Source organism: Crocuta crocuta, unplaced genomic scaffold (genome assembly GCF_008692635.1).
Source record: "Crocuta crocuta isolate KB4526 unplaced genomic scaffold, BGI_CrCroc_1.0 scaffold139, whole genome shotgun sequence".
Classification (NCBI taxonomy): Eukaryota; Metazoa; Chordata; class Mammalia; order Carnivora; family Hyaenidae; genus Crocuta; species Crocuta crocuta.
This window is the reverse complement of record NW_027533258.1, coordinates 839396-850304: the sequence shown is the minus strand read 5'-3', so window position 1 is coordinate 850304 and position 10909 is coordinate 839396. Positions and strand designations below refer to the sequence as shown.

Genomic DNA, 10909 nt, shown 5'->3' with positions numbered 1-10909 from the left:
AACGCCAACCCCTGGCCTCTCTGAGCAGCTTCATACCAACATGGGCCTGTCAAGTGTCCAAGCAGTTCGGAGAACAGCAGAACACTAACTGCCGACCTGCGGCAGCACAATTATTGTTATTATTATTGCTATTACCCCTCAAAGGGGGATAATCATTGTGACCTACTTCGGGGAGCTATTGTGGCTGATGGCTTTGGAGGGCTGCAAAAATAGCTAAAAGTGTTGAGTGGGAGGCAGTAGACTCTGGGCAGAGCCGTTGCATGTGTGCGTGGAAGCCTCTTGTCCTGCTTCCTGTGACCTGGTCAAAGACCTAAGGGGCATTTCTGGGGAAAGTGAGTCAGGCTCCTCCTGGGTACGCTCTGAGCGGAGCCAGTACCAGAAACCCACTCACTCTGGCTAAAGCAAAACAGGACGTTTTCAGATGCGAGCAGTCTTGTGGTTCTGAACGCGAGGGCGGGAACGAGTCTGGCCTCTCTCTGGAAGGCCCCGAACCGGTGCCTCAAATGATACCAGAACGCACGGTGCCCTTTGTACGTTGCATCAGAGCCAAGGACATAAAATAACGACAAACACCTGCGTGCTCATCAGTAAGACTTATCTTCATATTTGCTCCAATTTTTCATAAAGAAATTAAATTCAGTGGGGGCCCCTCCATGGCCCTCTCAGCCCCACCCCTGCTCCCCCTGGGCCTGGATGAGACCACTACTGGGGCCGTGGTGTTTGTTATTCCCGTATGCTCACATGTGTCGTGTGCACATGTCCATAAGCATTACCTCATATCGCGTCGTGTGCTTATTTGCATCTTATAAAGAGCTCCCCCCTGGATTTATCCTTCTGTAGCTTGCTTTTTTCCCATTTCACTTTAGGTTTGGGGGACCTCTCCACGTGAGGTGGTCGTAGTTCTTTTTTTAATTTTTAAAAATTTTTAACTTCTTTTTATTTCTGAGAGAGAGAGAGAAAGAGAGAGAGAGAGAGAAAGAGAGAGACAGCATGAGCAAGGGAGGGTCAGAGAGAGAGGAAGACACAGAATCCGAAGCAGGCTCCAGGCTCTGAGCTAGCTGTCAGCACAGAGCCCAACACGAGGCTCGAACTCATGAGCTGTGAGATCATGACTTGAGCCGAAGTCAGCTGCTTAACCAACTGAGCCACCCAGGTGCCCCTGAGGTGGTCGTAGTTCTTGCTGTTCACTGTTGTGTTGGATTTGATGGAATGACTATGCCGCCATGTTGCCAAATCCTCAGCTGTGGGACATCTGGGGGTCCCTAAGTTCTCAGTGACAACCTGTTTGGGCTGGAGTTTCCTCCGAGGCGGAGGTGAGACACGGACTTGGGTTCAGGCAGCGGACCTGGAAGGTGCTCTCAGGAAGCCGAAGTCAGGACGATTGGTCTCACGATGATCTGCTGTGTAACAAATGGCCCCAAACATGGTGGCTTGAAACAGTAATCAGTGGAATAGAGAACCCAGAATAGAACCACATAAATAATAAGTAATTCCAGCTTGACTGGCCAAAGGTTAATTTGTGGTGGGGACAGAAGCTACAGTTAAGTTAGGTATTGAGTCTCGGTTCACTGATCACAGGACTTAGCACAAGTGGCTCCATTTTGTTTGTTTCTTGGTTAACAATAGGTGTATATTTATTGTACCTATATGTACCTATGTATATTGATAACCTTCAGTTTTCATGGAGGCCTTCATTTCCAAGTGTAGAGGAGATTTAATGGGTGTTTCCCCCTTTACCCTCCTAGGTTTTCCAGCAGGACCCTGTAACTTAGACTGACAAAAGACAGTGTAACAAGAGAAAATCGAGAGTTTAGTAGCAGGTGTATCCAGCATACACGGGGAGCATCCAGTGATGAGTAACAAGAAGGGGTGGAGCTCAGGCCCATATGGCATGTGAGCCAAAGGACAATAAATTTTCAGAGAAGTGACAAGACAAAGGACAAGGACTTTGAACTTTGAGGGCAGCGAATTGCAGCATGGGTGAACAAATAGAAGATAAGGCCTGATTGGTAAGGTTTATTATGTAGATTCCTCTGGTGCCTTCCCTGTACTGATAAGGATCTAGAGTTGTGTCTGGTGATGAGAAGGGCACCTTTACAAACGTATGTACTACTTTTAAGCAAATAGGGGGCAGACAGAGAGCTTGCTTGCATCTGCTTCTTCTCAATTGCCTTTGGCTCAAAATAATCCTTCCACCGAAGTGGCAGGTTTGGGGTGACATGTGGTGCTACCCCTCAAAGCCAGCATCTCAGGGTTCATCTGGGTTTCTCCCCTTCCGTATTCCTAACCCTCTCCTCCAACAACGAGGCCCCTGGCTCCCAAGACCCTCTCACACCACTTCTCATCCAGTCCCTGAGTGGAACCACGTCCTACTCAGCCACTGCCCTCCTTGCCCTGCTGGGCCTTTGACACCTGTGCCGGCCACCCCTGCACCCACCGCCACGTCCTTGGGCTAGAAACTGTTTCTGTGTCCAGGCCGCCATAAGGTACTTGGCCAAGATCCCTGAGGAGCAGGCAGTGTTCCTCTCCTACAGCTGCCATAAGTTCTGGGAACAAAAGATCCCTTGCGGAGGTTAGTTTTGGTCAGTGAGTTTAGTATTTGAGGCGGACCGATGGAGGATTTTAGCACCGTCTCCCCACCTTCCTGGCCAAACAAGAGTATCTCCTCGGAGAAGTGTCTCCAGGGAACCCCTCCTGGGCTTGCACCTAACTCACAGCCTGTGCTGGACACCCCCCTGGTCAGATTCTGAAACTCTGCTCTTAGAGCATCCTTTTGATTTCCCTGGTAAAATGCAAATGGCCCTGAGGAGAGGTAATTCTTTAAAGGAGTGAAGGAAATGAGGAGGGTGGCNTGCTCGGAGGTGGAAGGGAGAAGAAGGGGTGCGGGGTGGGGGTGGGGTAAGAGGCGGTCTGGAGCTCCCTGAGGCCGTCTGCTGCTGGAGTCAACAGGCCCCATGTGCCTAGCTCTGCTACCCCCAGTACCGCACCACGTGCCTTTTTCCAGCTGTAAAACGGGGGTGTTGGACCCCTTTGAGCTCTGATACGGTTTTTCTTGTATTGTCTGTAACACACACCTCAGAGTGAAAGCCATTCTCCAAACCAGCCAGGCCGCTGGACAAGGACACGGCCATCCAGGCCTGTGAGAGGTCACCCTGCGTGGCGGGTGGCGGGTGGCCTGGGCGCAGGACCCTGGCGAGGACGTGATGTCTAGTGGAGGTCTTTCCAGCATGGGCCGGGCATCTAGAAGGTCTGTGCAGAGCAAATAAGTGAAAGGTAGACTGCAGGAGGAAAGGGGACTCTGCAAACCACCCACTGTCACGAATAAAGGGGGGGGCAGGGTCATTAGCAAGTCTTTGATTTACTCTTTATTTATTTATTTTTTAATATTTTTATTTATTTCTAGGAGGGAGGGTCAGAGAGAGAGGGAGTCACAGACTCTGAAACAGGCTCCAGACTCTGAGCTGGCAGTCAGCACAGAGCCCGACGCGGGGCTCGAACCCACGAACCGCGAGATCATGACCTAAGCGAAAGTCGGACGCTTAACCGACTAAGCCACCCAGGCGCCCCGATTTACTCTTTAAACAGCACTATTAAGATATAAGTCACACACCATCCAATTCACCCACCTAACGTGTACCATTCAGTCATGTGTAGGCTGTTCACAGGCTTGTGTAGCCATCACTAGGCAGTCTTANTATGCCGATGCCGCACATTTCATGTGAACAAAATCATACACATAGGTGGGTTTCTATGGCCGACTTCTTTCACTGGGCATAATGAATTCAGGCTTCATCAGCCGGGTGGCACGCGACAGAAGCTCCCTCCTTCTTAAGGACATCCCATTGTATGGATAGACCCCCTTTTGTGTACCCATTCAGACGCTGATGGACATTTGGGTTCCTTCCATCTTTGTGCTCTTTTATTGTGAATGATGCTGCCATGAACATTTGTGTCCAAGTTTCTGTGTGGTCTTTTCTGTTTTTGTTTTTTTTTAATGTTTCTTTATTTTTGACAGAGACAGAACATGAATGGGGGAGGGACGGAGAGAGAGGAAGACACAGAATGCAAAGCAGGCTCCAGCCTCCGAGCTGTCAACACAAGAGGCCAATGCGGGGCTCGAACCCACGAACCGTGAGATCATGACCTGAGCCGAGGTCAGATGCTTAGCCCACTGAGCCCCCAGGTGGCCCCGTGTGGTCTTTATTTTTAAAAGTCAACTGTGGAATAGATATTACATGCAGCTTGTACAAAATCGAGTAAGTCTGTGTGGGGGAGGTCCTGGCCCAGAGTGAGGGAGCCCTGTCCCCTCCCTGTTCCCTCCCTCCTCTCCAGGAACCATGTCTGTGGTGTTTCTTAGGCTCATCCCCTCAGATGGGTGTTCAAGTCACAGCAGAAGCTGGTACCGTTGCTGCACTTCCACTGGGGATGTTCTAGATGGGCTCCTCATCCCCGAGGGAATAACGGCTTCATCTGTCCACTGAGTGTGGACAGGGCCTTGATCTGAGCAGGAATGGGGGCCCTCGTATTCCGTGATGATGACACCCAATGGCACAGATGCCCCTTGGCTCACAGAGCACCCTCACACCTATCAGAGCCTTGGATGCCGTGAGGGCCTGAGGAGCATGAGGGAGGGTGGTTGGCCCCATTTTGTAGACAGAGAAGCCGAAACGGCTTTGTGGGCTCAGCCCAGCTTCTTACCCTCCTTGAGCTCTGAAGAGGGGACAGCGTCCTGGGGAATGCCTCGGAGGGGAAGACCTGGCCTTGAGTGACAGCACCTGTCTATGAGAGCCACTTTTCCGAAGCCCAGCACTCTCCCCTTGTAAGACGTGCCTGCCATGGGGTTGCGGTGAGGACAAAACGAGACAGTGTGGTGGAAACGGTCATGGCTGCTCAACGAATGGAAGCTGGGCTCCCTGGAAGGCCAGCCAGCTACCGAAGGACTCCATTTGTACAAAGTGTCCGTAATAGGCACATGCATGGGGGACAGGGGCTGGGGGATGGAGACGGGGAAGCTGCTAATGGGTACAGAATTCCCTTTTGGCGTGGTGAAGATGCCGGGGACCTAGATAGGGGTGCTGGTTACCCAACATCGTAGGTGTACTGAATGCCAGTGAATGGTTCACATTATGAAAGTTGAAATGGTACATTTCACGTCATGTGTATTTCACCGCATTTTGTAACAAAGAAAAACAACCAGAGACAGAACCATGTGGTCCCAAGGAATCTATCTTTGTGTGCTTAGAAGCCGCTGACAGGTCAGAACGTCAGCTCTGAAAAGCTGTTTTGAAGCATGTGAGCCAAGTCGGTGGGCTGCTGTTGGAGCCCCAGGGGCTCATGTCGTCTGTTCCTCATTTTACTGGCAGGACCGGCCAGTCTTGCTGGTCTCCTCCCCGCACGTGTGCATTCAGGGGCAGGGCTTTGCACCCTGGCTCTGCCAGAAGAAAACAACTGGCTCCCTCCAGAATTGCCCGAGGCCCAGTTCCCACCCCCTCCCAAGAACCTTCTGCAAGAAGTCTCCGCCCCGCACATCTGCAGGCGGCTTTTGAGCCCTCTATCCATGCACCCCCACCCCCAAAGTGGGAACTGGACCTATTCTTCTAAGTCTTCTTGCAGCACATTCTTGCTGCCATTTGCACAGGCAGTCCTAGCTCAGGCCCCCAGGCCCCTGATCCCCCTGCACTGGGTAGCAGTGCGGCTACACTCTGCAGGGCAGGGGCCAGCACTGCTGAAAGGGCCCGTGACCCGTGTACAGTTACAAGGGCCTCAGTTGCCCCCACCTTGAGCAAGGGGCCGCGCAGTTTCGTTTTGCACTAGGCCCCAAAGATGATCTGGGGACTTACCTGTTTTGTTCAACACTGTCTCCCTGACATGTGGGACACTCACGTGCAGTCAACATTCCCTGTGCGTCCAATGACCGAACTTCCAGGCTCTTCAGCCTTCTTTCATCCGGTTCTGCCGAGCACAGTCTGCCGGCCTTTGGCTGCATTCCCAGGTCTGACCGTGGAAGGGGGGCAGGGTGGGCGTGGACCTGGGGGGGGGGGAGGCTGACACCCTTGGCATTGCCTGGAGAACCCAGGACGCCCCTCACCCACTTCCAAACACCCTGGCCTGTGTGTGGGGCTCAGCCAGAAGGGGCACTGACATCCTCACCCCATCTCTGAAGGGGACCCATACAAGGTCAGAGGGCTGTCCTGCTGGGAGGCGGAAGATATACCCTGGATCTCAGGGGTGAAAGGAGAGGGAGGCTAAGTTTCCCAAGCTGTGGCTCCGGCAGGGTGGCCGGCGTGGGAAGGGACTTGGCAGGGAGGAGATGATTGCAAAAGCTTCATGATGCTGTTTGCTGTGTCCCACTCAGTAACATGCCCGCAGCATTGCAAAACCCTCCTCCACATCTTCAGCGTTCAAAACCAGCTCGCAGCTCGGCAGCCCCTCAAGAAGGTAAACACAGAATTAGCACGTGGCCAGCAACTCCACTCCCAGGCATGCCTATACCCAGGATTCAAAACAGGCGTTCAGAGGGAAGCTTGGACACAGATGTTCCTAGCAGCGCTAAGCACAGGAGCCAAAAGGTGGAAACAGCCCAGATACCCATTGATCAATGCCCAGATTGACGAAATGGGGTCTATCCATTCAATGGGCTACTGCCTGAACACGAGAAAGAATGAAATACAGATACATGTTGCCACGTGGATGAACCTTGAAAGCATTATGTGGAAGGCTGCCTGGGGGGCCCAATGGATTAAACATTTGACTCTTCATTTTGGCTCAGGTCACGATCTCATGGTTCATGGTTTCCATCCCTGCATTGGGTTCCTTGCTGACAGTGCAGAGCCTGCTTGGGATTCTCTCGCTCTCTCTGTCTCTGCCCCTCCCCTGCTCGTGCGCTCTCTCATACTCTCAAAATAAATAAAAAGCATTGAAGAAGAAGGAGGAGAAGGAGAAGAAAGCTTATGTGGAATAGAGGAAGCCAGACACAACAGGTCACATTCTGTATGATGGCATTTATACGGAAATATCTAGAACCCCTAGAGATTGCTGCACTGAGTGGGTTCACCATTTCCTTGCTGTGTGACTTTGGGCAAATCACTGAATCTCTCTGTGCCTATAAAATGGGCATGATGATAAACTGTGTTACCAAGAACAGAAAACGACCTATTGTTTGCATGGTGTGTAGAGTCAGTGGTTTGTGCTAAGTAGTCTGTGAGCGCTTGCACTTTTCATTTTATGCAGGCTTTCAGGAAAGGCTTCAATGAGAAGACACTGGATCTTGAAAGGCAAATTGAATAAATCGAATTACATAGGTGGGGAGAAGGGCCTTGTGCTGGCCATCACCCACAATGGGGCCGAGTCCTGGGCTGGGCATTTTATAGCCCTTCTCTTGGGGATGTAGGGCTCCCCAACAACTACCCGGTGAGTGCTATCATTGTATCCAGTTTACAGAGGAGGAACTAAGGCTCAGAGAGGTTCAAAACTTGCCTAAGGTGACCCAGGTTACAAGTGGCAGAGCCAGGATTTGAAGCAGGTCTCTCTCGATGCCAAGCATTCCTCCACGGCCCACCGACGACTGTCCCAGGGGGTTGGTGGGGGGGGGGCAGCTTCCTTGACAACCGGATGGTGATTGAGCAGTTTCTGCAACTTGGTTACTGGCACTCTTTCTTTTCTTTTTCTTTCTATTTTTTAATGTTTGTTTTTGAGAAAGACAGAGAGAGAGAGAGAGAGAGCACGTGAGCTGGTGGGGGAGGGGCAGAGAGAGAGAGGGAGACAGAGAATCTAAAGTGGGCTCTGCCTTGACAGCAGAGATCCTGATGCAGGGCTTGAACTCATGAGCTGTGGGATCATGACCCGAGCCAAAGTCGGACGCTCAACCAACTGAGCCAGCCAGTCACCGCCGCCCCCCCGTTTCTTCTTCTTCTTCTTAATTTGACTGTATAAAAGACAGAAGACCAGTAATTCTACCCCTAAGTATTTACTCGACAGAAATGCAAACATATGTCCACACAAAGGCTCGTGCACAAATGTTCACAGTAGTTTTATTCAGAATCGCCCCAAACTGAGAACATCTCCAAAGAACAACAGATGAGTAGGTAAGCAAATGGAATATTTTACATCGTGGCATACTCTTTAGCAATAAAAAGACTGACCCGTGAGTCTAGGCAACAGCATGCATGGATCTCAAAATACATATGCTCAGCGAGAGAAGCACGCCCCTCCCCCCACCCCCTACCCGCAAACACAAAAAACACATGCTACGTGNGGGGGGTGGGGAATGAAGGAACGAGAGAAAACTTTCCTGGCTATTGTAATGCTCTACATCTTAAAAGAGACTGGGCTGCACAAGTGTGTGCGTTTGTCAAGACTTGCTGCTTGCTAGCTACCGTTTAAGAATAGATTTTAAATCCGTCCATGACGTTGCATGTACATATCACCTTTAAAAAGAACTGTTAACAAATCTTGATCTCCAGTTAATGACCGGCACATAAAGTGTCAAGGGTGCAGTATCTTGATGTCTGCAACTTGCTTTGAAATACATCAATGGGTGGACGGAGGGATGGAAAGATGCACTGATGTGTAATAAAGCGAGGACGGGGCGCCTGGGTGCCCCAGTTGGTTACACGTCTCGCTCTTGACTTTGGCTCAGGTCATGATCTCACGGTTCCTGGATTTGTGGCCCTGCAAGCTTGGGGCTCTGCGCTGACAGCGTGAAGCCCGCTTGGGATTCTCTCTCTGCCTCTCTCACTGCCCCTTCCCCACTCATGCTAGCTCTGTCTCTCTCAAAATAAATAAATAAATAAACTTTAAAAATAGTAACATACAAAGCAAGGGCAGCACAGCATCAACAAAGGTAGCTGGTGGGGATATGGCTGTTCCCCAAAGTTCTTTCAGCTTTTCATGTCTGAAATGCTCCTAATGCCATGTTGGGAGAGGCAGGGGAGGGTGACCTGTGTCTGGTTTCTTCCCTGGGGTCCCAAGCCTTTCCTCACACCCACAGGAAAGACCCCCTCCGGGTTCCCGGGACTCTTCGGCCCTTGAGCCCCAGGTGGGGCTGACTTCACCTCCCTGGTGGGGGCAGAGGCCCTGAGGGAAGGACCCCACAGGCTCTTCGGGGTGGGAGGAAAACGCCTCTGGGGCAGATCTGTCCCTGTCCCTGTGTCCCTCTCCCTCTCCATCTGTCTCTCCCCTTTTCAAACGTGACAGTCTTGGCCGGGCCTGGCACCGGCTGTGCCCATCAGCAGGCCTGACACGCGCTCTGGGGACACCTGCGACAGTGAGCTGTAGCTCCTGAACTGGCGCCCCACCTTGGGGAGGCTGTGTGGCGACCCCCTGGGCTCCCAGCGCGGGGCAGGAGCTGCCCCCTCCAGGCTGGCTTCCCTGCTTGCCATGTGCCTCCCCTCCCTCTCTGCTCCCCGTCACCCTGGGTGGCGCCCCAGCTGGGGCCCACACACCCGGCTTCCAGCAGCGCCGGCACCAAGCCAGAAGCAGAGCAGCTGACTTTGGAGGATGCCTTCCTTCAGCCTTGCTCTCTGCCTTCCTTTGGCCTCTCACTGCCCTGCCTGACGCCCAGGATCCCCACCTTCCTCGGGACAGAGACTGTGGGGCCGGGCACTGCCCTCAGAGGCCTCCTCTTCTTCCCCAGCATCCACACTCTGCAGATGGGGAAACTGAGGCCCACAAAGGGCCTCTCTGAACCTCGGTGTCCTCCTCTGACACACGGAGATAGTTGAATTGTCTCCCTCATAGCGGTGCCGTGAGGGTAAAATAGGTCCTGATGGCGGCAAACGCTCACAGAAACCGGGTTGTGAGCAGCCTGTGCTGCTGTTGCGTCCATTTTGCAGATGAGACTCGGGTTAAGGCACATGCTTGGCCAAGGGCACATACTAGGAACAGAAACAGGGTCTGAACCCTGAGCAGAAGCGACTGGAAGGCCACAGGGAGTGGAAGATAAGTATGGGGTGTGCAGTAGCCCCAGCATCTGCTGGGGCCTGGCCCCCAAATGGGGGGCAAGGGTTGGACTGGCGGGCAGCTAGGAGGCTGTGCCCTCAAGCTTGGGCTCCTGTCAGAGGCTGACATTTATAACTGTGCCTAATGTTCCTGCTCAGCCCGAGGGAGCCTTTCCCTTCCTAATCTGCCTGGCATTACCCAGGCTTGAAATGATGGCAATTACCCCCGGGGCTGGATAAATGGCTGTGGGAGGAGGTGAAAAGCTTCATTGCCTTGACTCAGGCTCCCTGCCCCCACNTTGACACAGGCAGCCTGCCCGCCCCTCCCCGCCCTCCCCACAAGCCTGCTCCCTGCCTCTCTGTCTCTGTCTCTCTCCTCTGTCTCTCTCTGCCTCTCTGTCTCTCTCTGTGCCTCAGTCTCTCTTTCTTTGTGTCTGTTTCTCTCTCTGTCTCTCTCACTCTCCTCTGTCTGTCTCTATCTCTCTGTGTCTCTTTCTGTCTGTTTCTCTCTCTCTGTCTCTCTCTCACCCTGGGTCCTACATTACAGGCTTCAGCCAGTGCCCTTGGCGCCTCTGGCCCCTGATCTAGGAACCCCAGCGTGGCCAGCATGGCAGGTGCCTGGTCCCCACCAAGAATGCTTTCCCCCGTCCTCTCCCCTCCTCGGTACGCAGCCCCTAACAGACTTATCATCTGTCTCCTGGGAGGCTGAGGCTCAGACTTAAACGAATTGCCCACGTTCTCCCCGGAAGGAGTGAAGCCGAGACTCTGATCCGGGAGCCCTGCCTCCAAGCCCCTGGCTCCTTCTCCAGAAACAAACGTGCCCCCGCTCGCCGTGAGCATTGCCACCCCCCGGGCCTCTGAGGCGGGTGGCAAGGAGGCACCTTGGAGCCAGCCGTGCCCAGGGGGCGTGGCCGCCCAGCCTCAGTGTCTTCATCTGTGAAATGGAACCGCTGTATATCAGGGTCCGCAGC

General features: G+C 52.9%; 1 long non-coding RNA gene across 2 annotated transcripts; it reads right to left on the bottom strand.

Moving 5' to 3' along the window:
- Nucleotides 1-5142: 5142 nt before the first annotated feature.
- Nucleotides 5143-6533, bottom strand: LOC144217239 (uncharacterized). 2 transcript variants are annotated; one of them, XR_013330854.1, is made up of 3 exons: nucleotides 6151-6527; nucleotides 5841-6028; nucleotides 5143-5431 (listed from the first exon to the last, which is right to left on the bottom strand). It is a non-coding gene; the product is annotated as an uncharacterized LOC144217239 (long non-coding RNA). The 2 variants fall into 2 exon arrangements; XR_013330853.1 differs by having other exon boundaries at nucleotides 5841-6533.
- Between the last annotated feature and the right edge of the window lie 4376 nt (nucleotides 6534-10909).